The sequence below is a fragment of the Schistocerca gregaria genome, chromosome 3 (assembly GCF_023897955.1).
Source record: "Schistocerca gregaria isolate iqSchGreg1 chromosome 3, iqSchGreg1.2, whole genome shotgun sequence".
NCBI lineage: Eukaryota > Metazoa > Arthropoda > Insecta > Orthoptera > Acrididae > Schistocerca > Schistocerca gregaria.
Genome location: NC_064922.1, coordinates 469,718,282 through 469,742,767, shown reverse-complemented (window position 1 = coordinate 469,742,767; position 24,486 = coordinate 469,718,282).

Genomic DNA, 24,486 nt, shown 5'->3' with positions numbered 1-24,486 from the left:
GCTTTCAAAAACATGTTCTAATGTGTATGGAATCTTATGGGACTTAACTGCTAAGGTCAGTCCCTAAGCTTACACACTACATAGCCTAAATTTATCCTAAGGACAAACACACACACCCATGCCCGAGGGAGGACTCGAGCCTCTTCCAGGGTCAGCCGCACACTCCATGACTGCAGCGCCTCAGACCGCTCGGCTAATCCCGCGCGGGATCACTCATTCGAACAACACCAATGCTTATATTTTCAATACAAATCGTGATCAGTTGGGGCCAAACACTTCCGGTATAGCACGTCACCCTCATTTGGCCAACAGCCATGTCACTCAGGACGGAGGAGCGAACAGAGGCTCAGGACACAGTCTTGTCCTTGGCGCGTGAAACTGCCCCTACAATCGGAAAAATCAGCATTGATCAACGGCATGAGAAGACCGAAGGCAATGGAAACCACTGCATTAAAGACACACAACGTGTATTCGCAGGACATGTGGCCGGTAATTGAAAATGTGTCATAACGGTTCATAGTCCCCCATTCGGATCTGCAGCAGGAGACTGCCAAGAGGGAGGTGACCATGAGGAAAAGATTGCATAAGCAACGAAAGAATAACGTTTTACAAGCTGGGGCGTGGAATGATAGGACGTTGATCGTGGTATGGAAGTTAAAAAACTGGAAAGGGAACTGTAAAGGCTGGATCTAGATATTAGCATTAGTCAGTGTAGTGAAATGAGAAAAAGAAGACGAGTATTTCTGGTCGAATGAGTACTGGGTAATATTAACAGTAGCGGAAAATGGTGTTCCGGGAGTAGGATACCTGATGAATAGGAAGAAAGGGTAGTTCAATGATAGGGTTGTTTTGGTCTTGTCCGAATCGACAGCAAACCAGCAGCGACAACGATAGTTCAGCTATGGATGCCGACGTCGCAAGCTGAATATGAAGAGACAGAGAATGAGGAGATTGAAAGGATAAAACAGCACATAAAAGGAGATTAAAATCTAATAGTCATGAGGGACTGTAACGCAGTTGTACGGGAAAAAGTAGAAGAAAAGATTACAGGAGAATATGGACTTGGAACAAGGAGTGAGAGAGGAGAAACGCTAATTGAGTTGTGTAATTTCAGCTAATAATAGCGAATACTCCTTTCAAGAATCACAAGAGAAGGAGGTATACTTGGAAAAGGATGAATGATGCGGAAAGATTTCAGTTACATTACATCGTGGTCAGACAGAGATTCCGAAAAACAGATACTGGATTTTAAGACTTAACCAACAGCAAATGTATATCAACTCACAATGTAATACTGATGAAGAGTAGGCTGAAGTTTAAGAGCTTAATCAGAAAAAATCAATAGGAAAACATATGGGATACGGGAGGACTAAGGAGTGATGAGACATGTTTGAAGTTCTCTAAGGCTATAAATATAGCAACAGTTCGGTAGGCAGTACAGCTGAAGAGAAGTGGATATCTCTAAAAAGGTCACCCGCAGAAGTTGGAAAGAAAAATGTAGGTACAAAGAAGCTAAATGCGAAGAAACTGTGGGTAACGGAAAAAAGTACTTCAGTTGTTCGTTGAAAGAAACAAGTAAAAACATGTCAACGGAAATTCAGGAATACAGAAACACAAGTCACTTAGGAATGAAATAAATAGGAAGTGCAGGGAAGTTGAAGCGAAATGGGTGAAATAAATATGCGAAGAAATCGAAAAAGAAATGATTGTCGGAAAGGACTGACTCAGCATACAGAGAAGTTAACGCAGTGTCTGGTGAAATTAAATGTTACGGTGGTAACATGAAGAGTGAAACGGGAATTCCATTGATAAGTGCAGGGGAGAGAGCGAATAGTTGGAAAGAGGAGGAGGATTTGTCTGATAGAAGAAGAAACAGGAGTCGATTTAAAAGAGATAGGGGATGCAGTATTAGAATGTAAAAGAAGTTTGGAGAACTAAAGATCAAATAAGGCAGAAGGAATCGATAACAGTCCATTAGAATTTCTAAAATCATTAGCGGAAGTAGCAACAAAACGACAATTCATGTTTGTGTGTAGAATGTATGAATCTGGCAATATACAGTCTGACTTTCGGAAAAATATCATCCACAAAATTCCGAAGAGTGTAAGAGCTGAAAATAAAAGAATGACCCCACAATCAGGTCAACTGCTCATGCATCCAAGTTGCTGACAAGAATAATAAACAGAAGAATGGAAAAGAAAATTGGGGATGTAATAGATGACGCGCAGTTTGGCTTTAAGAATGGTAAAGGCACGAGAGAGGAAATTCTGACGTTGCGGTTGATAATGGAAGTGAGACTAAAGAAAATTTGAGACACCTTCATAGGATTTGTCGGCCACCAAAAAGTATTTGACAATGTAAAATGAGGCAAGATGTTCAAAATTATGAGAAAAATAGGGGTAAGCTATAGGGAGAGACGAGTTGTATACGGGATGCACAGGAGCCAAGAGGGAATATTAAGAGTGGACGGCTAAGAACGAAGTGCTCTGAATTCGAAAGGGTGTACGACTGGAGTGTAGTCTTTTGTCCCTACTGTTCAATCATTACATTGTAGAGCAATGAAGGAAATAAAAGGAAGATTCAGAAGTAAATTAAAACTCAAGACAGAAGGGTGTCAGTTATATGATTCACTAACGGTATTGATATCCTGAGTGAAAGTGGGGAATTATAGCATGGACTGAATGGAATGAACAGCCTAACAAATACAGAAAATGGATAGAGAATAAATGCAAGAAATATCAAATTAATGAGAAGATCCGCAAATGAGAACAGCGAGTAACTTAAACGTCAGGATTGATGGCCATGAAGTAGACGAAGCTCAGGAACTCTCCTACCTAGGCAGCAAAATAGCCAGTGACTGATAGAGCAAGGAGGACATCAAAATCAGGCTAGGACTGGCGAAATGCGCATTCCTGGCCAACATATGACTACTAGTATAAAACATAGACCTCAATTTGAACAATAAATATCTGAGAATTTACTTTTGGAGCATAAAGTAGTACGGTAATGAAACATGGACTGTGGGAAAACCGGAATAGAAGAGAATCTAAGCATTTGAGATGATATAGTACTACAGACGAATGTTGAAAATTAGCCAGACTGATAACGTAAGGAATGAGGAAGTGCGCCCACAATCGGATAGGAAGGGAATATGTGCATATCACTGACAAGGAGGAGGCAAACGATAAAGTTGTTTCGCCATGTTATGACTACCACCTACTTCCTGTATGGGGGTAAATTTTATGAAATGACGGACGGAATGGCTATGGGTTTTCCGTTTCGTGCAGCAATGGCTAACTTCTTTATGGAACATTTTAAGGACTGTGCATTAAATTCAGCTCCCCTTCGTCCATTTAATCGTCATGTTGATGACACGCTTATGGTCTAGTCACAAGAGGCAGAAGATCTTGATCTCTTCCATGAACACATGAACAGCGTGCACCCAAACGTGCAATTCACCGTCTAGACATAGAAAGAGGGAAGGCTGCCGTTCTTACATGTTCTGGTACAACGTAAGTCGAATAGACGACTCGGCCATACAGTGTACCCTACGTCAACGCACACTGATTTACATCTCGGCGCCCAATCAAAGAAAGCAGCTTAAAAACGATGGTATACACAAAAAAACCGATTCAGACGAGGATCATTTTCATGCCGAAATTAATCACACGGAAATAAAGCTATGGATCACGTAATATGAAGTTAGTGTTCTCCAAGAAAAGGGAACCTGATGAGCTACCAGCTCCATTCCTTCCCTTTTGCGGCGCTCCATCCAACAAAACAGCGATAGCTCTGGGAACACAAGGTATCAGATATATTTCTTGACTTCCTAGAAAGATAAAGCAGATATTAAGCTTTGTTAAGATGTTTGGTTTGTGGGGCACTTAACTGTGTAGTTATCAGCGCCCGGCACTGTTAAGGACAGTCTCGAACTCAGGATTCCTCGGATATACAACATCTCATGTGAAACCGGATCGAATTACATTGGTCAGTCAATCTGCATCGTTTTCGACCTCTGTGCGGAACATCAACGGTATATTAAAAATCGAGAGCTGGAGAAATCTGCTGTTGCCGAGCACAGTCTCACGAACTAACATGTAATATTATTTGAAGAGACAAAAGTTTAGTCCTAGGCTTCCATATACTGGGAGTCTATAATTAAATTTTAATTTTTGACTTGAACACATCTGCTCTACACTTTGACCATTGCCTTCTCGCAATGTAATTTTACGGTTTCTTAAAATGTTATTCTGATGAAGAAGTTTTAGAATTTTCGGAACCTAGGTCAATGTACCAAACAGTTATTTGCAACCGGTTGGGTGTGATTCCTATCCTGAAGATGAACGAGAATGTGTGAGAAAAACTTCAACCATGACGACGGATTGCTCTTTGCGGTACATGGAAGTGAACTTCCCGTGCAGAGAGGAGCCTGAGGTAGTCTTCAAAATGTTTACGCTTCGGCGAGAGAGGTGGCGCCATCGGCGCATACGTTTACACCATCTGTGACAGCGTTAAGTACCCACCAATCAGAAGCCTCTTTTGGGAAATGTAGGGCCACCATAGAAGCGATTTTAAGTCAGTTGCCCCCGACGAGGACGATGGTGGAAATCGTCGGAAGCTCGAGGTTTTACCCTGCACTGACGCGGCAAGAAGTCCGAGAATGTTTTGTACAGCAGCAGAAAATGGTATATCGGAGATAGAGTTAGTTGTGACGAATAGTAAGGTAAGGCAGAGAGTACGTTACTGTGAACATTTAAGTGATAAGGCTGTTTTCATCATAATCGACAGCAAACCAAAGTCGACAACTGTAGTTCAGGCGTACATTCCAGTGTTGCAAGCTGCAGATGAAAAGACAGAGTAGGTGTACGAGGACATTGAGCGGATAATTCAGTACGTAAATGGAGATGAAAATCTAATAATCGTGACGGATTGGAACGTGGTTACAGGGGAAGGAATAGTTGAAAGGGATTAGGGAGAATGCAGGTTTGGAAACAGGAATGAGAGAGAAGAAAGACTAATTGCGTACTGCAAATAAATTTCAGCTTCTGATTTTAAATACACCGTTCAGGAATCACAAGAGGATGTAGTATATTTGGAAAAGAACGGAAAACAATCGAAGGTTCCAGCTGGATTGCTCATGGACGGTGTCAGAGATTCTGTAATCAGCTGTTGGATTGTAAAGCGCAACAAGTCGCAGACATTGACTCAAATAACAAATTAGTCATGTTGAAAACTAGTGCCAAGTTTAAAAGAATCGTCCGAAAGAATCAATGTGGAAAAAAGAGGGATACTGAAGTAATGAGGAATGACGAGACGTATTTGAAGTTTGTTAAGGACGTGGGTACTGCGATATGGAACACGAATAGGCAGCTCATTTAAAGAGAAGTAGACATTTGTACCAAGGCTAATCACAGATGTGTGACAGACAAACATAGGTACAAGGACATTACTGCGATGAAACCTTGCGTCATAGATGAAATTCATCAACTGAACTACGAAGGAAGAATGTACGAAAATGTTCAGGTAAAGGCAGGAATATAGAAATAAATATCTAAGAAATGAAATGGAAGTGCAGGATAGCCAACGTGAAACGGCTGCAGGAAAGATGCGAAAAAATCTAAAAAGAAATTATCCTCGGGAGGACTGATTCAGCATTAAGTCAAAAAACCGCTGAGATCAAAAGCAAAGATAGTAATATTAAGAGTTACGCTATTAAAAGCAGAAGAGATAGCAGATAGGGTGTGGAGGGAGTGCACTGAAGGCTTCTATGAGGGTGTGGAATGGTCTGTTGTGTTAGAAGAAGAAACTGCAGTCGCTATTTCGTCGATACCTAATGTTTACTTCTGATTATCTGCTCTTCCTAACAATATCCCATACGAGCAAACCATGTGCGCCCTTGCCTGCGATTACTCGTACATTAGTTGCTTGGGCCATGCACGGCTCTGTTGAAAACGACCAATAGCTCGATGTATTGATGGAGTTGAGCCGTCTACGTCTGCTTTAATGCCCCGCAACTATTTCGCTGCAAATAATAACCTGCAGTCAAATAGTCTATGCATTGGCTAGAATTGTGAACGGGTAAAATACACACAAAATACAAAATAAAAGGAAAATGAATAATTAGAAAAAAGTACTCTATTCCTACATCTGTAATTGATGTTGACGACAGAGAATTATGTTCAATAAAGTTTATTTAAGTAATGACATCTAAAATAAACGGGAAGTGGTCCTACGATATACAGTCAAAATATAGACAGAAAATATTTTCTTCAAATGCAGTAAAGTTACCTTGAAAGATTTAGAGAATGGTAACAAATTACTCAAAGTAAATAGTCATCGAAGGTAACATGAAAACGACGTCCATTTCTTAATCGCAGTACACTAAAAATTCACCAACTCAAAACAGTTCACAGTCCAACATGATAATTCACAAATTGCCACACGAGATACGGAGAATAGTAACTCGTACTCTGCCTAATCTCAATTCCGTAAATCAAGCAGAAATAGAGTCCTACTCTAGAGCACATTCAAATCTTTAAAAATATACTTACCATCAGAATCTTCAAGTACGGTAGTGGCCGTTCACCGCCCAGAATCAATCACCTTCACCATCGAATACCACTCGTTACCACAGGCGGGTCTGCCTCCTTCCAGAACTCTTCTAAAAGTGCCCAGAATCACTCCCTTGAGCCCTTCCCTCAGGAAGTACCAGTCCCCACATTAGGTTCAGCGGTCTTATGCACTGTCCAAATCTCATTACCTGAAGGCCGTCCCCACAAAAAATACATCATTCTAAGATTCTACATACATGATTCGACTCATTTTAGCACATTTCCATACTAAACTATTATGCAATACAATACTTAAATGACATAACGTGCGGCAACACTCAGAACATTCACCATAATCGTAAATAAATGTTCCTGAATAATAAATGAGCCACCATTATTGCGCAAGCAGGCTGACGACAAATGACAATAAATTGTTGTTAAACACTGTTTAAAGAATTATTTATCACTAGTTGACAGAAGAGTATTTAGGCACTTTTTAATGGTGGTCTCTCTTTAGAATTCATCAAACTTCCCACCTCCATCAAATTCAGATACACCTCTGCCTCCGTTTTGATCACAGTATCTTTCAACAATCATACCTTCATTGTATCATTCACTTCCCTTAAGCCAAATAAATTCTCCAGTCCCATAGCATCATTATTGAATCTCACAACACATTGTAGAGTTTTTCTTGCACTGCACAAAATTATTCCGCATTTTACTTTTGCATGTTATAACCTCCGTCTCCTACATTTCTGGCTTTGTTGCTGAAATATCGACACCCACAGACTTTTTGAAATAACTTGTCCTTTTCTACGCCGCTTTATTTCTCCACTATCGGACCTGATATGCGAAGGTTTCTGGTTTCCCGACCTCTTATTCTGGTGCTGCATTTCATGAGGCACCTTCTTCTCACATCTTCGTCCCCGGTTTCGATCTCTGTTACGAAAGTTCCAGTTTCCATGCCCTCTTTGAAGTTTATTGATACGTAGGTAATTATTTGTATTATGTTTACTATAACTAGTGTGGATATTACTATTGGCCCCATACTGGTAGCCATTTCCCTGTCTACTGCTTCCATTACGTGGCCTTAATTTCAATGCTTCTTCAGGTTTCTCAATGAAATGTAAAATTTCATCCATGAGATTTGTCGGAACGTGGACAATATGTGAATCAACCACTGTCCGCCACCGGTAGCTGAGTGATCAACGCGATAGAATGTCAATCCTAAGGGCCCGGCCTCGATTCCCAGCTGGGTTGGAGGTTTTCTCCGCTCAGGGACGGGGTGTTGTGTTGTCCTAATCATCCTTATTTCATCCTCACCGACGCGCAAGTTGCCGAAGTGGCGTCAAATCGAATGACTTGCACACGGCGAACGGTCTACCCGACAGGAGGCCCTAGTCACGCGACATTTGTTTATTTATCGTAACCAGTTCACATTAGCAAAAATTCCGCATCGACCCACTTCCGTGTGCGAAACTTGGTACATTTACAAGGTGTTTCAAAAATGGCCGTTATATTTGAAACGGCAATAAAAACTAAACGAGCAGCGATAGAAATACACCGTTTGTTGCAATATGCTTGGGACAACAGTACATTTTCAGGCGGAAAAAAACTTTCGAAATTACAGTAGTTACAATTTTCAACAACAGATGGCGCTCCAAGTGATGTGAAAGATATAGAAGACAACGCAGTCTGTGGATGCGCCATTCTGTACGTTGTCTTTCTGCTGTAAGCGTGTGCTGTTCACAACGTGCAAGTGTGCTGTGGACAACATGGTTTATTCCTTAGAACAGAGGATTTTTCTGGAGTTGGAATTCCACCGCCTAGAACACAGTGCAACCAGACGAAGTTTTCAACGGAGGTTTAATGTAACCAAAGGACCGAAAAGCGATACAATAAAGTATCTGTTTGAAAAATTTCAATGGACTGGGAACGTGACGGATGAACGTGCTGGAAAGGTAGGGCGACCGTGTACGGCAACCACAGAGGGCAACGCGCAGCTAGTGCAGCAGGTGATCCAACAGCGGCCTCGGGTTTCCGTTCACCGTGTTGCAGCTGCGGTCCAAATGACGCCAACGTCCACGTATCGTCTCATGTGCCAGAGTTTACACCTCTATCCATACATAATTCAAACGCGGAAACCCCTCAGCACCGCTACCATTGCTGCACGAGAGACATTCGCTAACGATATATGCACAGGATTGATGACGGCGATATGCATGTGGGAAGCGTTTGGTTTACTGACGAAGCTTATTTTTACCTGCCCGGCTTCGTCAGTTAACAGAACTGGCGCATATGGGGAACCGAAAAGCCCCATGTTGCAGTCCCATCGACCCTGCATCCTCAAAAAGTACTGGTCTGGGCCGCCATTTCTTCCAAAGGAATCATTGGCCTATTTTTCAGATCCGAAACGATTACTGCATCACGCTATCTGGACATTCTTCGTGAATTTGTGGCGGTACAAACTGCCTTAGACGACACTGCGAACACCTCGTGGTTTATGCAAGATGGCGCCCGGCCACATCGCACGGCCGACGTCTTTAATTTCCTGAATGAATATTTCGATGATCGTGTGATTGCTTTGGGCTATCCGAAACATACAGGAGGCGGCGTGGATTGGCCTCCCTATTCACCAGACATAAACCCCTGTGACTTCATTCTGTGGGGACACTTGAAAGACCAGGTGTACCGCCAGAATCCAGAAACAATTGAACAGCTGAAGCAGTACATCTCATCTGCATGTGAAGCCATTCCGCCAGACATGTTGTCAAAGGTTTCGGGTAATTTCATTCAGAGACTACGCCATATTATTGCTACGCATGGTGGATATGTGGAAAATATCGTACTATAGAGTTTCCCAGACCGAAGCGCCATCTGTTGTTGACAATTGTAACTACTGTAATTTCGAAAGTTTTTCTGCCTGAAAATGTACTGTTGTCCCAAGCATATTGCAACAAACGGTGTATTTCTATCGCTGCTCGTTTAGTTTGTATTGCCGTTTCAAATATACCGGTCATTTTTGAAACACCCTGTAGAAACCAATTGTGAAGTCACGTTTCCTTCGCTTCACTCCAGAATTTGTTCAGGAAACAAGACTCAGACATTTCATAGTCGTAAATGAAGCTCTCATTAAATTTGCCCATGATTGTGCAATGCCCTCAAGAAGTATTTTAGCGAACTTAATCTTTGTCTCTTCCGATATTCCTCTCACAAAACTGTCTTTACAAGCAACAAGAAAATCAACTGGACGGCATTTTCCATCATCTGCAAAACACTTTGCCGTTCCTGAATTAACCTATGGAACAGCGTATACAGTACTCGCCTGATTTCCTGTTAAATTATTGAATTCTCCCCTCATGTATTTAAACTGCTGTCCAGCTTCTTTATTTAATCCTAATTCAAAATGTTCTCTGATTTTAAGCACCTGCTTGGGGTACATGAAGGGACCCTCCACGAAGATTGCAAGAAGAGAAGAACAAGAAATGAGTTACAGTTGTACCCTGGACAACGTCAGAAGACGCTACGAAGCGTGCTGATGGCAGATCCTTTCACAACCAGTCTCCCTTCAGGTTGACTGCATTCTGACCGGTCTTTCTCAAGATCTTTTGTTTTTATTTCCACAAACATCGAGGAATTTTTCCGAGAGAAAGAAGTTTTAGTAGCAAATTTATGTCAAAAATATACAAGTGATATTCTGTGATTCCAGGAAAAACAACAGGGAAGTACTAAAAACCGTCCAAGAATTGCTTTTATGGAATTAATACTGGAAAGGCCTCACGACAAATATGACAGAGCGATCTTTGCCAGACCTAACGTGAATATCACATCAGCCTCCCTGACTGAAGACAACAACATCAAGCTCCTCATGGTGCAAACTACATTCTTCTATGCAACATCGGTGTACAAACAACCCGATGCCAATTTCACCATTAAAACACCAGCCAGATTCAACGATCAAGACGTGAACATTGTCATAGACGATTTCAATTGCAGAAGCACATCATGGGGATACCCAGATACCGACACAAACGGAACGAGTCTAGAAAAGTGGACTGAGGCTCATGACCTACATCTGATCCACGATTCGAAGCTCCCACCTTATTTTACCAGTGAGAGGTGGAAAAGATGGTACAACGCAGACAACAACTTTGTTCAAAAGTGTTCAAATGTGTGTGAAATCTTATGGGACTTAACTGCTAAGGTCATCAGTCCCCAAGCTTACACACTAATTGAGCTAAATATTTCTAAGGACAAGCACACACACAGACCCATGCCAGAGAGAGGACTCGAACCTCCGCCGGGACCAGCCCCACAGTCCATGAATGCAGCGCCTGAGACCGCTCGGTGAATCCCGCGCGGCAACATCTTTGTTTCTTCAAAGGTAGCTGTACAGTGTATGAAGACTGTAGAATAGCCCTTTCCCCGTACCCAACATAGACCTCTCATATGCACTGTGAATTTTATAGTAGCGCCTGAAGAGGTACCATTCAAGAGGAGGTTTAACTTCAAGAAGGCTGACTGGCAGAAGTGCAGTGAAAAGCTTGACTCAAAAGTGATAAACATTCCACTGCAACCTGAAATGTATAAAACCTTCATCAAATGCGTGCAGAAAGTTTAGAGAAAAACTATTCCGAGCGGATACAGAACTTGGTGTGTTTCAGGCATATCCAGTGACGACAAACTGTTAGAAAGATACCAAAATCACTTTGGAGAGGATCCATTTGCAGAATGAACGATTCAAGCTGGTGAAATATTACTGCAAGTCATTTCAACAACTCGCAAGGCCAAGTGGAGTAACCTTGTAGAGAAATTCGACATGAAGCTGAACAGTAGAAAAGCCTGGAAACTGCTTGAAAACCTGAGTGGCGAACCTGTAAAATCACAAGAATATTTTACCAGTCTGACTCCTGATAAAGTGGCAACCAAGCTCCTGCAGAACAGCAAAATAAAAGTATGGACGCCAAAAGAGGCCCCTTCGAGTGCGTCCCAGAAACATAGCATTATTTCCTTAGGGACCCCTTCTCCATGCCTTAACTCGAAGATGCCGTCTCCAGTTTGAGGCTGCATAAAGCTGCAGGTGTCTATGATATTACAGTTGAACAGATACAGACCTTCAGCTGTAAAACGATGGAGTGGATTCTAAGCCCATTGAACACATGTGTTGCCAAACTACGCATCCTCAAAATGTGGTGGAAGTCTTCAGTCATTGCAATACTTAAGCTTGTGAAGGAACCAAACGATCTGAAAAATTTTCCGTTTCAGGATATTGGAACGGCAGGTACTTAACCGAACCAGCGCCACCCGCGATGTTTATCCCACAACAGGCAGGCTTTCGTGCTGACATATCATGCTGTAGTCAGATCATCAATCTAACCCAGCAATTCGAGGACGGTTTTGAGTGTGGTGAAATTACTGGAGTCGCTTTGTTGATCTGACGACTGCATACGACCCTGTGAATCATAGCAAATGTGTAAAGAAAGTGTATTACCTTACTAAGGACTACAAACTAACATCCCTTGTAAGGTGTCAGGCAAATCCAACACCTTACATGAAAACCCTGACATGATAAGCAAACCCAGTAGTATCTCACATAGCTCCGAATAAATAGTGACATTAAATTAACCAAAGTAATACAAGTAACGAGTGAGCAAATGGAATACCACAGACTAACACAAGAATGCCTAAATGCATGTCGTACCTTCCCACCGTGAGGCAGACGCAATTCCGAGGGGAGAAACGAGATCAGAAGCCGAGAGCAGAACCGTGTTAAGCTAGAAGGCCCTAAGATAAGGGACGGACTGGACACCCACGTCGCCAGCCTTCCTCTAAGACTACCACCCACATGTTTTAGCGTGAGACTTTTTCGCGTCCCTGTTACGTCAAGGACCACCCCCTAGCCCATGTTAAAAGATACATCCCTCCAGAAGAACAGTATAGATCATACGATAACGCTAAAAGGACCACACCAGCTGCAGGTTCTAGCGTGAGACTTTTTAGCGTCTCCGTTACGTTGCAAACTTTAAAAACATTTCCCCACCACGAAAAGTATAACGTTTCTCATTGGATAGACAGAATTATTGTAGGCGGAGCTTAAGGTTATCATTGAGACCCTGATTGGTCAGGTGAAAACACAGCCAGATAGTTTTTTAAACCAACTTCAGTAAATTGTAGTAAGGAGAAGTTAGTTAGTTCCGAGATGGCGCGGTGAGCGGAGCTGTGCTGCCCGCCGCTGCCCTGACGCTGCCTAAACACCGACAAGGTAATGAACGCACGCGATGCCGCATTTTTGAGCGCATAAGGCTTCACTCAGAACTGCAGAAGTCTCATCTGTTACACCCCCTTTCTACGTAATACTAGTGTCGATCACTAATTAAAACTCATGGTGTTCACATTTGCCACTTGAAGAACAGATCTGAAACGCGATGATTTTTCTTTTATATAGTTATTGAGAAGCCACATCAGCCACTGTAATTTACGACAAGTTAAATAAGTAATTAAAGATAATTAAGGGTCACTGTAGACCATTTTGATAGTTTTCTCTTTTGTGAAACTTAAATTAAACCTAGATTATAGTGTGATATGGCATAGGTCATCCTTCGACCGATTGTAGAATTTGGAAACACATTCAGGGAATATTCGTTCACATTTTTGTTGAACGCAGTTGATTTTTACCATCCTGTATTAAATCATTTCCATTTATCAATAGTGCAATTTATAAACGATGTTTTGTGAGGAGAATAAAATTTCCAATGGTAAACTTAACTGCTTTTTCGACGTTATTTTACCAGCTAACTAAAAATAGGAAAGCCTTGGACCCTTTCCACTATATTTTGTTAGTATTAAGATTCTTTTACAGGGAGTGCAGTGGAGCTGACGCTGAGATCATTTAGTATTTGGTTATATCATCGCTAGTCTCACTGAACTCTTCTGAATTCTACATGTCATGTGTGGTCTGGCGTCTCCTTACCAGCAACAGGTCCCAGGTTCAAACTAGTCAATTCCCTAAAAAACACGCTCAGGGTAAGGGGAGCAGGTGGCGAACGGAGAAGAACAGTGTCCCCCAAGGCAGTGTGCATGCTCCAGCACTATACAATATTTACACAAATGATCAGGCAATACCATCAAGTACTAGGCTCTTCATCTATGCCGATTACACAGCAGTAGCTGTTCAGGAGCCGACCTTTAAAGGAGTAGAGTGAAAACTGTCTCTAGCAATGGATGAACTCTCCACGTACTATGATGCCAACCACCTGAAGTCCAATCACAGTGAAAATCAAGTGAGCGCCTTCCACTTACGAAACAGGGAAGCGCAGCAAAAGCTGGATATCACATGGCAAGGAGAGCAACTGGAACATTGCCCTACCTAGGTGCCACACTGAACAGGGCTCTAACGTACAGGGAGCAATGTCTAAATGTGAAACAGAAAGTCATTGATCGCAATGGGATAGTGGAAGCTGATTGGCAGCAGCTGTGGAGCCAACCCGCACCTCCTACGGACTTCTGCACTTGCGCGTTGTGTACCAGCCGCTGATTATGCTGCTACTGTGTGGAACGCTTCAGCTCATGCCAAGCAAATCGATATTGCAGTCAAAACAATACTGCAAGAATCATCTCAGGATGCTTCAACGCAACGCCAGTGCAGAAATTGTATCCGATTGTTGGAATAGCCCCACCTGATACCTGGTCATCAGGCAGCAAGATCCAGTCTTAAGCCCCGCAAGAGTTTCCTTAGTATAACTGCGGTACTGGAGATAGCACCAGAGGCAATTCGTCTTGTAACATGGAAGAACTAACTCATGGCGCAAACCTATAATACTCTGTATGGAGGTCCCTCAACCGCCTAAGAGGGGGCGCCCCCCCCCCCCACCCCCACCCCGCTGATGCAAGACCAACCTGAAGAAATGGGAAATCCATCCAGCGAGTGTAGACACCTCTTGCGACTGCGGAGCTGAAGAAAATCCAAGCCACCTACTTGTATGTCCCCTCCTGGACAACCCGAGCACAATACAATATGTTTATGAAGGAGATAAAGCTATTGCAGCTGCTATGTTTTGGAAATTCTGACCGGACAGGGAAATGAATGAATGAGTACTTCCTTTTCACATTTTGCTTTCTACCTAACAAATTGTTAACAGACTTATTGGTCACTTTCTCAAGTGCATTTTGCCTAAGCAAATAATTCTTTACCTCACTGCCCAACTTGTAAAGTATCTTTTCCAACTTCTCCTCGAAATCCTTCCCCACTGAGCCGACTCTGGTATTAATCAGGCCAACCTCTTCAGAAATTTGACTTACCTCTGCTTACCACACAGAGGCCGCGGACCTCAAGTTGTAAATCAGTTCCTGTATATTTATTTTCACAAATTCCGGGTGGTAGGGGAATGCAGTTTTATTACGGTGAACAATTGAAAATTATATTAACGTCTTTTTATTCATAAGGAAGCACATGAAATGGCTATCAAGTCCGTATTTAATAATGCAAATGCTCTATCATTCCAAGTTCACTGTTTATCCAACATATTACACACGTACTCGTAAGAGCAGCCAGATTTCCTGCAAGTCCGTCCCGATTAATTTTTGCGATCTAACAGTCGCTGGCGCACCACTATTAGTGAATAGAACATTCGGTCGTTTCAGTGCTCTTCTACGTCAGAAGTGCTCGCCAAATTATTCCATAAAGAACATGGAATATGCCACGCGGAATTGTCTCTACGACCAAAAGATCACACACATATAAAACTTCAACAAATTATTTCCGAAACATCACACTTTCCTGAAAACGTTCATAACTTAAACCGCTTTAGTCACGACACGTTTTATTAGAAATGATCTAACTAACTCTTCATTTTACATATTATCTTCACGGTGTTACGCCGAAGCAGGTTCGCGAGCGACTCTCTATCCTCCTATCGTCTCTGCTTCTCTGTCTGAGCGCGGGAACCGCTTAATTCTGATTGGCTATTGATCTGAATGACCAATCAGAATGATCCTTCCAGATCATTCTCAAGGCAATACTTGCCTTATCCAACCACAAATAAGACAGTCATTTACGTCATTACAAATTCAATTTTTAATATACTCTTTAATAAAATAAAACGAAATGCAAAAGAATCTTTAAATTAATAGAGAAACTTATTCCGCTTCAGACTTTTATTCTGGCTGCTCTCTTATAAAAGCAATCACACATCGACATACGTCATCAGCATTGTGGTTGCAACACAATTGTCCCCCGGTTCAATTTTATATGACGAAGTAAACACGCCAGGCGTCGCTGGAGGGGAACGAGTGCGCCATAGGGCGCTCCTTGTGTACATTTCGGTACGGGCTGTTGGCACGGTGCTCCGTACTAGCTGCAAACCGTAATCAATTATGGAATGACGGACTCATTGTTTGTGTGAGACGCACAAGCAAGATTCCTTAGAAGCTATCCATTCCGGTTTTGCTAGATCAGCATTGATATCAGGATCCTCCTGCTACGGTGAGCATAATTATTAATTGCTCTGCAGACTACTGCGGAAGTGTTCGTCACCTCCTCAAGATTCTTCCACTGTCGCTAGCCGTTCTACTTATTCGATATGCAGTCTGAATTGCCTGACCACTTAGTGATCAGTGTCGACTCAATCTGCCCCTCCCCACGGTAGGAAATTTTATGCTATTTTTTTAACAACTTCAGTGAGAGAGTGTTTACTGTGTGCGATTTGTCTGGCTTGTTGGTATCTCACTGTGTTTGTTTAGTTGGCTGCTGGGGCCGCGAACTTGTATTTCATTAACAAATGTTTCCTTGCGGCGCCAGCTTATTAACTTGGGACCAGCATAATTCATGTCAGGTTCCCATTTCTGTTACTATTGTATTTGTCAGTACCGGATCTTAATTGATTATTTTAATCTGTTGTAGACTTGTGGACACTCCAACGGTAAACTGGTGGAGCACCCACATTCCTCTCTGACTCCTCACACACCTATTCCCATTTGGACCATCCCTTCTGCACTGCCCAGGTTGAGTGATCCTTTCTTTCTGACACCTACTCTTGCAAACCATTTTCCCGTGTGCTAACTCCTAGCCCCTCCTCCCCTCTCCCCTAAGGCTGACTGGCAGCTTTACTCATCCCTAGCGACCTTCGAAGAACAAGATCTCCCCGGATATAATGACCAGGTGGAATCTCTCACAAACGTTATCCTTACTGCTGCAGAACGTTCCATTCCTCGAACTTACTCTTTACCACGTTGTGTCCCGGTCCCTTGGACTGAGACATGCAGCGACGCCATTCGCGCGTGGATACGTGCTCTCCGCATGTTTAACTCTTATCCTACGATGGCAAACTGCATTCATTACTAACAGATGCTCCCAAAGTGTCGTCGCGTTCTTCGGTCTAGCGAAAAAGCTAACTGGATTTCATTCAATAGTTAGTTTATCAGTTTCACCCCTTCCTCTTTCGTGTGGGCTAACCTCCGACGGCTCTCTGGGACCAAGATACATTCGATAATTTCCGGCCTGACCTAGCACACAATGTCATCGTGGATCCTATTGCTATCAGCAACACCTTGGGCCGCCATTTTGCGGGAATTTCGTGCTATTCCAACTGTCACCCGGCCTTCCTCCATCGGAAACGACCGAAGGAGGCGCGGGCGATGTTCTTTTCTTCTCGGAATCGTGAGTGCTACTATGCCGCCTTTGCTATGAGGGAGTTCATCATGCTCTCAGTTCATCCCGATCCTCCACCCCAGGACCAGATGCTGTCCATATTCAGATGTTGCAGCACCTTTATCTCGCGGGCAAGCACTTTTTTGGTTTATACGTACAACCGCAATTGGGAAGAGAGCACATTTCCTGGACGTTGGCTTGTAGCCACAGTCAAACCCATACCTAAGCCCGGTAAGGACAAAAACGTCCTTCTAGCTACCGCCCCATCACTGTCACCAGCTATATTTGCAAGGCGATAGATTGTATGATTCATGCCTGGCTGATGTGATGGGTCGAGTCTCGCAATTGCTAACGAGTGCACAGTGTGGGTTTCGAGAGCGCCGTTCTGAAGTTGACCATCTCGTTACTTTGTCCACCCATGTCATGAATGGTTTACGGAGGAAATCCCAGATTGGGGCCGTGTTTTTCGATTTGGAGAAGGCCTACGACACCTGCTGGAGTACTGGTATCCTCTGTACTTTTTGCAAGTGGGGCATCCATGGTCGCCAACCCTGTTTCCTTCAGGAATTTTTAAAAGGCCAAGTTTTCAAGGTGCATGTGGGTTCTGCCCAGTAGAACACCTTTATACGGGAAACTGGTGTGCCTCAGGGTTCCATCCTGAGCGTCGTTCTCTTTGGTATCAGTATGAACCCTATAATGACCTGTCTTCCTCCGGGCATCTCCAGCTCCCTTTTTGTTGACGATTTTGCCATATATTACAGTTCTCCACGGGCCTGTTTCACTGAGCGGTGTCTTCAGCGATGTCTTGATCGTCTGTACTCCTGGGGCATCGATTATAGTTTTAGTTTTTCCTCTGCCAGAACCGTCCGTATGAATTTCTGGCGGCGCAATTGGCTTCTCCCACCATCTTTAATCTTGGGCCTGTTGCTCTTCCGTTCGCTGTAACTACGGAATTTCTGGGGCTCATGCTCGGTAGAAAACTCTTGGCCTTCCCTTGTGTCTTACCTGGCAGTCTACTGTATGCATTCCCTCACTGACCTACTTGTCCTCAATGGTACTTCCTGGGATACAGATCGAACAACGGTCCTACATTTGTACCATTCCTTGTTGGTTCGACACTAGACTACGGGGGCTTTGTTTATATGTCCGTCTTACGCATTCTCAACAATCCACCGTGGCATCAGTTGGGCCACTGGCGCCTTTTACACTAGCCCAATTGAGAGTATGCATGCTGAAGTTGCTGAACTACCACTATCCTACCGCCGTGATTTTCTCCTCAGTAGGTGCCATTTGTCTGCCATGTGTGACCACCCATCCTATGTCTCAGTTTTTGATGATTCCTTTGGTCGCCACTACGGGGCATCTCCGCTTCTGTTACCTCCTGGAGTCCACTTTCGGCATTTGCTCCTGGGGCTTAACTTCACACTACCAGCAGTTTTCCCTGTGCGTGTGAACCATTCACCACCATCGCTTCGTGCAGCGGTTCGTGTTAACCTTGACCTTCATTCGCTTCTTAAGGACAGTACTCCAGGCTCGCTCTATCGCCTTTAGTTTCACGACCTCCGCTTGGAACTTCGCAATAGCACCCTTGTGTACACTAATGGCTCTCGCACGGACCAAGCATCGTCTGTGCCTTCGTCATTCGCGACCACGTCTTTCGATATGGGCTTTCGACACACTCCACAGTATTTGCACCAGAGCTCTTTGCCTTGTATGAGGCTCCACAGTACATCCGGCGACATAGGCTTTCCAATTGTGTCCTCTGCTCAGATTCTCTCAGCGCTATTCGAAGTCTGGTGCACTGTACACTGCCCATCCCTTAGTGCAATGGATCCAGGAAAACTATCACTTGCTCATTCTTGCCACTGTGGCGTTTATGTGGGTTCTTGGTCATGTCTGTCTGTCAGGAAACGAGGTTGATGACGTTACTGCGATTGCTTCAGACCTCGTGCCTCAGCCCACTGGTTTCTCTATTCCTTTCAGCGATCTCTGTGTTGCTGTCTGTCAGGTGGTGGTGTCCCTTTGGCATCGCTATTGGGATTCCCTTCATTGGAATACGCTCCAGATTATTAAGCCTCTCCCAGCGGCTTGGACGACCTCCTCTCTGCCCTCCCGCCGGTAGGGGGTCATTTTAACTAAGCTACGTATTGGGCACTGCCTTTTTACCCATCGTTATTTAAGTGGCGCTCCCCCGCCACTTTCTACTGATTGCGCCCAAGTTTTAACTGTCGGCCACTGGCGGAATACCCATTTTTAACCGTTTACTTTCCCGCTTGTGTTTGCCACCTGAGTTATCTGCCGTTTTATCGAACGACACGCGGGCTGTCGATCGCGTTTTGCTTTTTATCCGTCAAAGCAATATGGCGAAGGACATTTAATTTTTGGTTTTGAACCTCCGTTTCTGCATGGTGTCTTTTCTACCCTTTCTCCGCATCCCAGTTTTTAGCTCTCTTCTGTCAATTGGGATTGACGCACAGTCATTTTTTAACTCCTCTCTGTATTGGTGTCCTATAATTTTGACTTGGTCGCATATGACTCCAGTTGTTATTGGCCCTAAAACAAAACGAAATAACTGGTGATTTGCGGGCAGACTGTAATGTGCCGGCCAGGTCATGCAGGAGCGAAATGTAAAGCATCTCGCTCTAATTTCGTATTGAGAGGCAAATCTTCAATTATTTATTTGCCGATTGTAATTATTATCTGTGGAAATTTTGAAGCCTACATATTACTTTGATTCGTTTGTGAAACATTTTGGTTCTGTTTAAAGTGTCTTGTTAATTATTCAGTCAAACATCTTGTCAAATAGCGTGTATTAAAAATAGTCCTCCAGGCCTGTTTCAAAATTAACTTTTCAATTACTTGTTAATCATTGATTTTTTAATTGCATTTCTTTAATTAGCTATTCAGGCATCATTGGCTGTAGTTGCTATTTCCGAAAACCAGCCCTTCAGGCGTTAGTGATTGGTTTGCAATTTGTTGTTTGAATCAGCCCTTCGGGCTTTATTGGTTGTTAGTTGGAATTTTTGTAAATCAGCCCTTCAGGCGTGATTGTTTATGGTAGTGCCAATTTCTTTAAGTTATTAGTTATTGTTTTCTGTTCCTTAAAATCAGCTCTTATTGTGTTTTGCTTTCGGAATTTGCTGAATTTCCGTCATAGTTGTTTTATACATTAGCCCTTCTGGCTGCGTGTGACAAATTTTACCTGGTTGGATTGTAACCAGAATTTTGAAAATAACTCATAGTTGTACTGTCAAAGCTAACTTAATGTTAGATAAAGTTTGTGTTACCAACCCATCAACCATATGTAAATGAAAGAAAAGTCGCCGAGTCCTTTGGTTATTTGGTTGCGTGGCACCGGATTGGATACAAATGCTCGTCTGTCACATATGACAGGTTAATGTACAGTCGATTAGTAATAGAAGTTGAGAAAATGTACACATCAAAGAATGACATAATTTTGTAGACAGATTGATATTTTTTGTATAATGACATGAGTAACTGGTAGAAATGTTTGTTGATTATTGTTCATAGAGTACCTTCGCTTGGGTAAGAGTAGATTATAGAAGGTTATGAGTGGCTGTCAATATACGGCTGCCATGAGGATTCCTAGCTAACTGTAATGTACATTTATTTGAGGTAGAGAAGCTAAGGGCACAAGCTTCTGTTAAAACGCGGATACTGTTACAAATAACAATTTATAAAATATATTTAGATTTACGCTTCATATATCTTGTAATTTACAGAGAAATACAGGTTTAGTATATGACACACAGACGACAGATTTCCTTGCTTTCATGGTTAGTGTACAGTAAGCGTTCAATAAGGGTTCATAGGTGGCGTAAACGAAGCCGACCGACTACCGTGTGATCCTCAGGCAATGGTGTCATTTGGATACGGTATAGAGGGGGGGGGTCATCGTATTATAGTTCAAAACTGTTTAAATCTATTAGTAAGCATGATCTAAATAAAACTTGTTCAAGATATACGAGTAAATGGTCCGAAGCCAAGAAGAGGGAACGGAGATCATCGGTTAACGTCCCGTCGGCATCGAGGTCATTAGTGACGAAGCAAAAGCTCTCATTGTTTCAAGGATGGGGAAGGAAATCGACCCGGTCCTTTCAAACGAACCGTTGCGGCATTTTCCTGGATCCATTCAGGGAAATCATTGAACAGCTACGAAGAGTCAGTGCTAGTTGTTATGTACGTCTCACCCAACAGGTTTCCAGAATAGAAGAGGAGAAATAGCCAGAAATACTGAGACACGGACCTAACGTTGTCAAGAGAACCATTTTTACTGCTGTTATAACTAGAAGAATTTTAAAAAAGTGTAGCACAAATCAATAATGTTGCATGTTAAATAATTTTGCTGGAAGACGGAACAGATCTTTGCGCCATCGCACGTTGATTCTTTGGGCCATCTGTGTCCACAAGCGTCAGCTATTCCGTAAGCGTCGTCACGAAATTACTTATCTGAAGTTAGATAGCGCTGCTGACTGAGTACGGACAAAGCGCTTCTTATCTTTCAGGAAATGTATGATAGATGGAGCTTGCTGCTGTCCTCTGAAGGTGGCACCTAAACTGTGAGCTTGTACCTAGCATCTGACAGGTAAAGCAGAGCCTGTTAAAGACGACGCACTGATGAGTAGTCGGTCTCCAATAAATCAATATTTCTTAAATGTATTACAATGCTTAGATATAATATGAGAAGATAGTCATGTAATATTTTATTTCACTAACTGAAGCGCCAGCAAAATGTGCAGTGCTTCTTCTTTTTTCAAGCCCTATCGCTGAAAAATAATTAACATTAGACGAGATTCTAAATTTACCATTGACACTTCAGTCTCTTTTTAGATCCATTCACATAGCAAGGAAGGATCACAGTTTAAGAATGATAAATAGCTCCATCATAAAATGAAATAAAGTTTTCAGGTCACGAAATAGTGCTGTGAAAAGTTGATGAAGTTTACAGTTTTCCATTTGGATATTTCGATATTTTTCCTCCAAGAAGTATGAGTAACGAGATGATTATCGAAACATCGTAACAGCTTTGCGGATATCTCGAACAATTACAGTGACGCAGTTTCAACACTTTAACTATTTAGGGTGGAATACAGGTGAAGTAGACGGTCGAATTCACTTGTCGACAGAATACGATACAGCTGCTAACTGTGACTGCAGTGCCATAACCAATGAGTCTATCCCGCTCAAAAGAAGGAATTACAAGGTAAACTTATATCTTGGAGAGGAATGTATTCTGAAGACTTAATTACGGCACTTTTCCTTTTATTTAAAATTAATAATTGATACACGTTAATAATTTGTGAGGCATAAATAACTACTGTTGCTTATTATACATCATACTAAAACACACCACCTGCCATAATAAGACATAGATTTTGTTGTACCTTCAGTTTTCTTAGAAAGTTTATAAAATTTCTAATTTAGTTAGAGCAGTGGTACATAATTAGTTGTAAATAATATTTTCACTCATGTAAAGCTCGTTCAAATAACATTTCGTAATACCGTAAAATTGTTATTAAAACTACCTTACAAAATTTGCTTTGTATGTGTCGAAGAAAATCCAGAAAAATAGTTTTTCTGGGAGCCTTTTACCACGGTACGGATATGCACTGTGTACATACTTGTAACAGTCCGGTTAAATACACTATACACGAGTTACTTCCTTCTTTGTAGTAGCAATGCGAAGTTGATGAGTTAAAAATAGCCGTTGAATGACGGATGCAGGGCTGATGTAGAGATCAGTTTCACGTAAAGTAAAGACCCGCTAGACACTATTCCAGTCCGCCAGGGGAAGGAGTACATGGACGGAGGAGGTGATGAAACTATCGCCCAGGCAGCATGGAGCAAACAGAAAAGTTGAAACAAGTTTGTAAAGCATCAATCATTTTTTTTCTCAGCTTAAGGCTGATACCCGTTCCTTGAGGCGCCAGGACAGAATGAATGAGCTGAACATTGCTTAATACATATAAAAGGAAGCCGGTTATTAGGACGCACAGAAAATGTGTGTTTTTCGGGATAGGTGCTGCATTTTTTTTTAAAGTAGAAAACTGATTGTCACATTTCCTTCTTTCAATGTTGCTATTTTCACAATTCACGCATTATTTAATGCAAATCTTCTGCGAAGATATAGTTTTGTACCGAGTAAATAATTTCGAGTAAGTTAATTAAATAACTTTTGGATCAGTCTGTGAGAAGTTCAGGAAGTATTTATCGTGTTCCGGCCAAGTTCACAGCCCGCCGAGAGACCTCTGCGTAAGCTCTTTGTGTCGGGTTCCCGTCTACTGGAAGATGTAGCTTCCTTATGCCCGAGAAGAATACACTAGCGGTTGTTTTTGACTGATTTGATGCGGCCTGCCACTAATTCCTCCGCCAACCTCCGCGCCAGAAAGATCATCTCTTGCACTCAATGTCGTCTATTGTTTGCTAGATGTAGTAAAATGTCTGTCTTCCAACAACGTTTGTGCCCCCTACATGTGCCTCTAGAACCACTGACATTATTTCGTGATATCTTAACACATGTATCATCCTGTCCCTTCCTCTGGACAGTGTGTTCCGTATGTTCTGTTTTTCACCGATTCTGCAGAGAACCTCTTCATACCTTACCTTACGGGTCCTCTACTTTTCAACATTTTCTGCAGCATCAGATCTGTTCCTGTTTTCTCAATATCCATATATCACTACCATAAAACGCTGTGTTCGAAACATAAATTGCTAGAACCTTTCTCCGAAGATTAAGGCCTATGTTCGACACTAGAAGCCATTTCTTGGCCAAGAACGCCTTTTTCACCAGTGCTAGCCCGCTATGTACTTCTTACTAAACGCATCAAGGGTTATTTTGCCTTATAGGTAGTAGAATTCCATGGCTTCGTCTACTTTGTGATCCCACATTTTGATGGTAAGTTTCTCGGTGTACTCATTTCCGCTATTTCTCATTACTTTCGTCTTTCTTCGATGTATCAAGCCACATTCTCTACTCATGAGCCTGTTCATTTCATTCAATAGATCCGGTAACTCTTCTTCACTATCACTGAGGATAGCAATCTCATCCACAAACTTTGATGTTGCCCTTTCACCCTGGACACTACTCACACCCTTCAATGTTTCTTTTAATCCTGTCATTACTTCTTCGATGTACAGACTGAACAGTAGGGGCGAAAGACTCGAATTCTGTCCTACACCCTTTTTAATACGAGCACTTCGTTCGCGTTCACCCAATCTTGTCGTTTCTTTTGTATCTTGTACAAACTGCAGACCTCCGTTCCTTCCCTC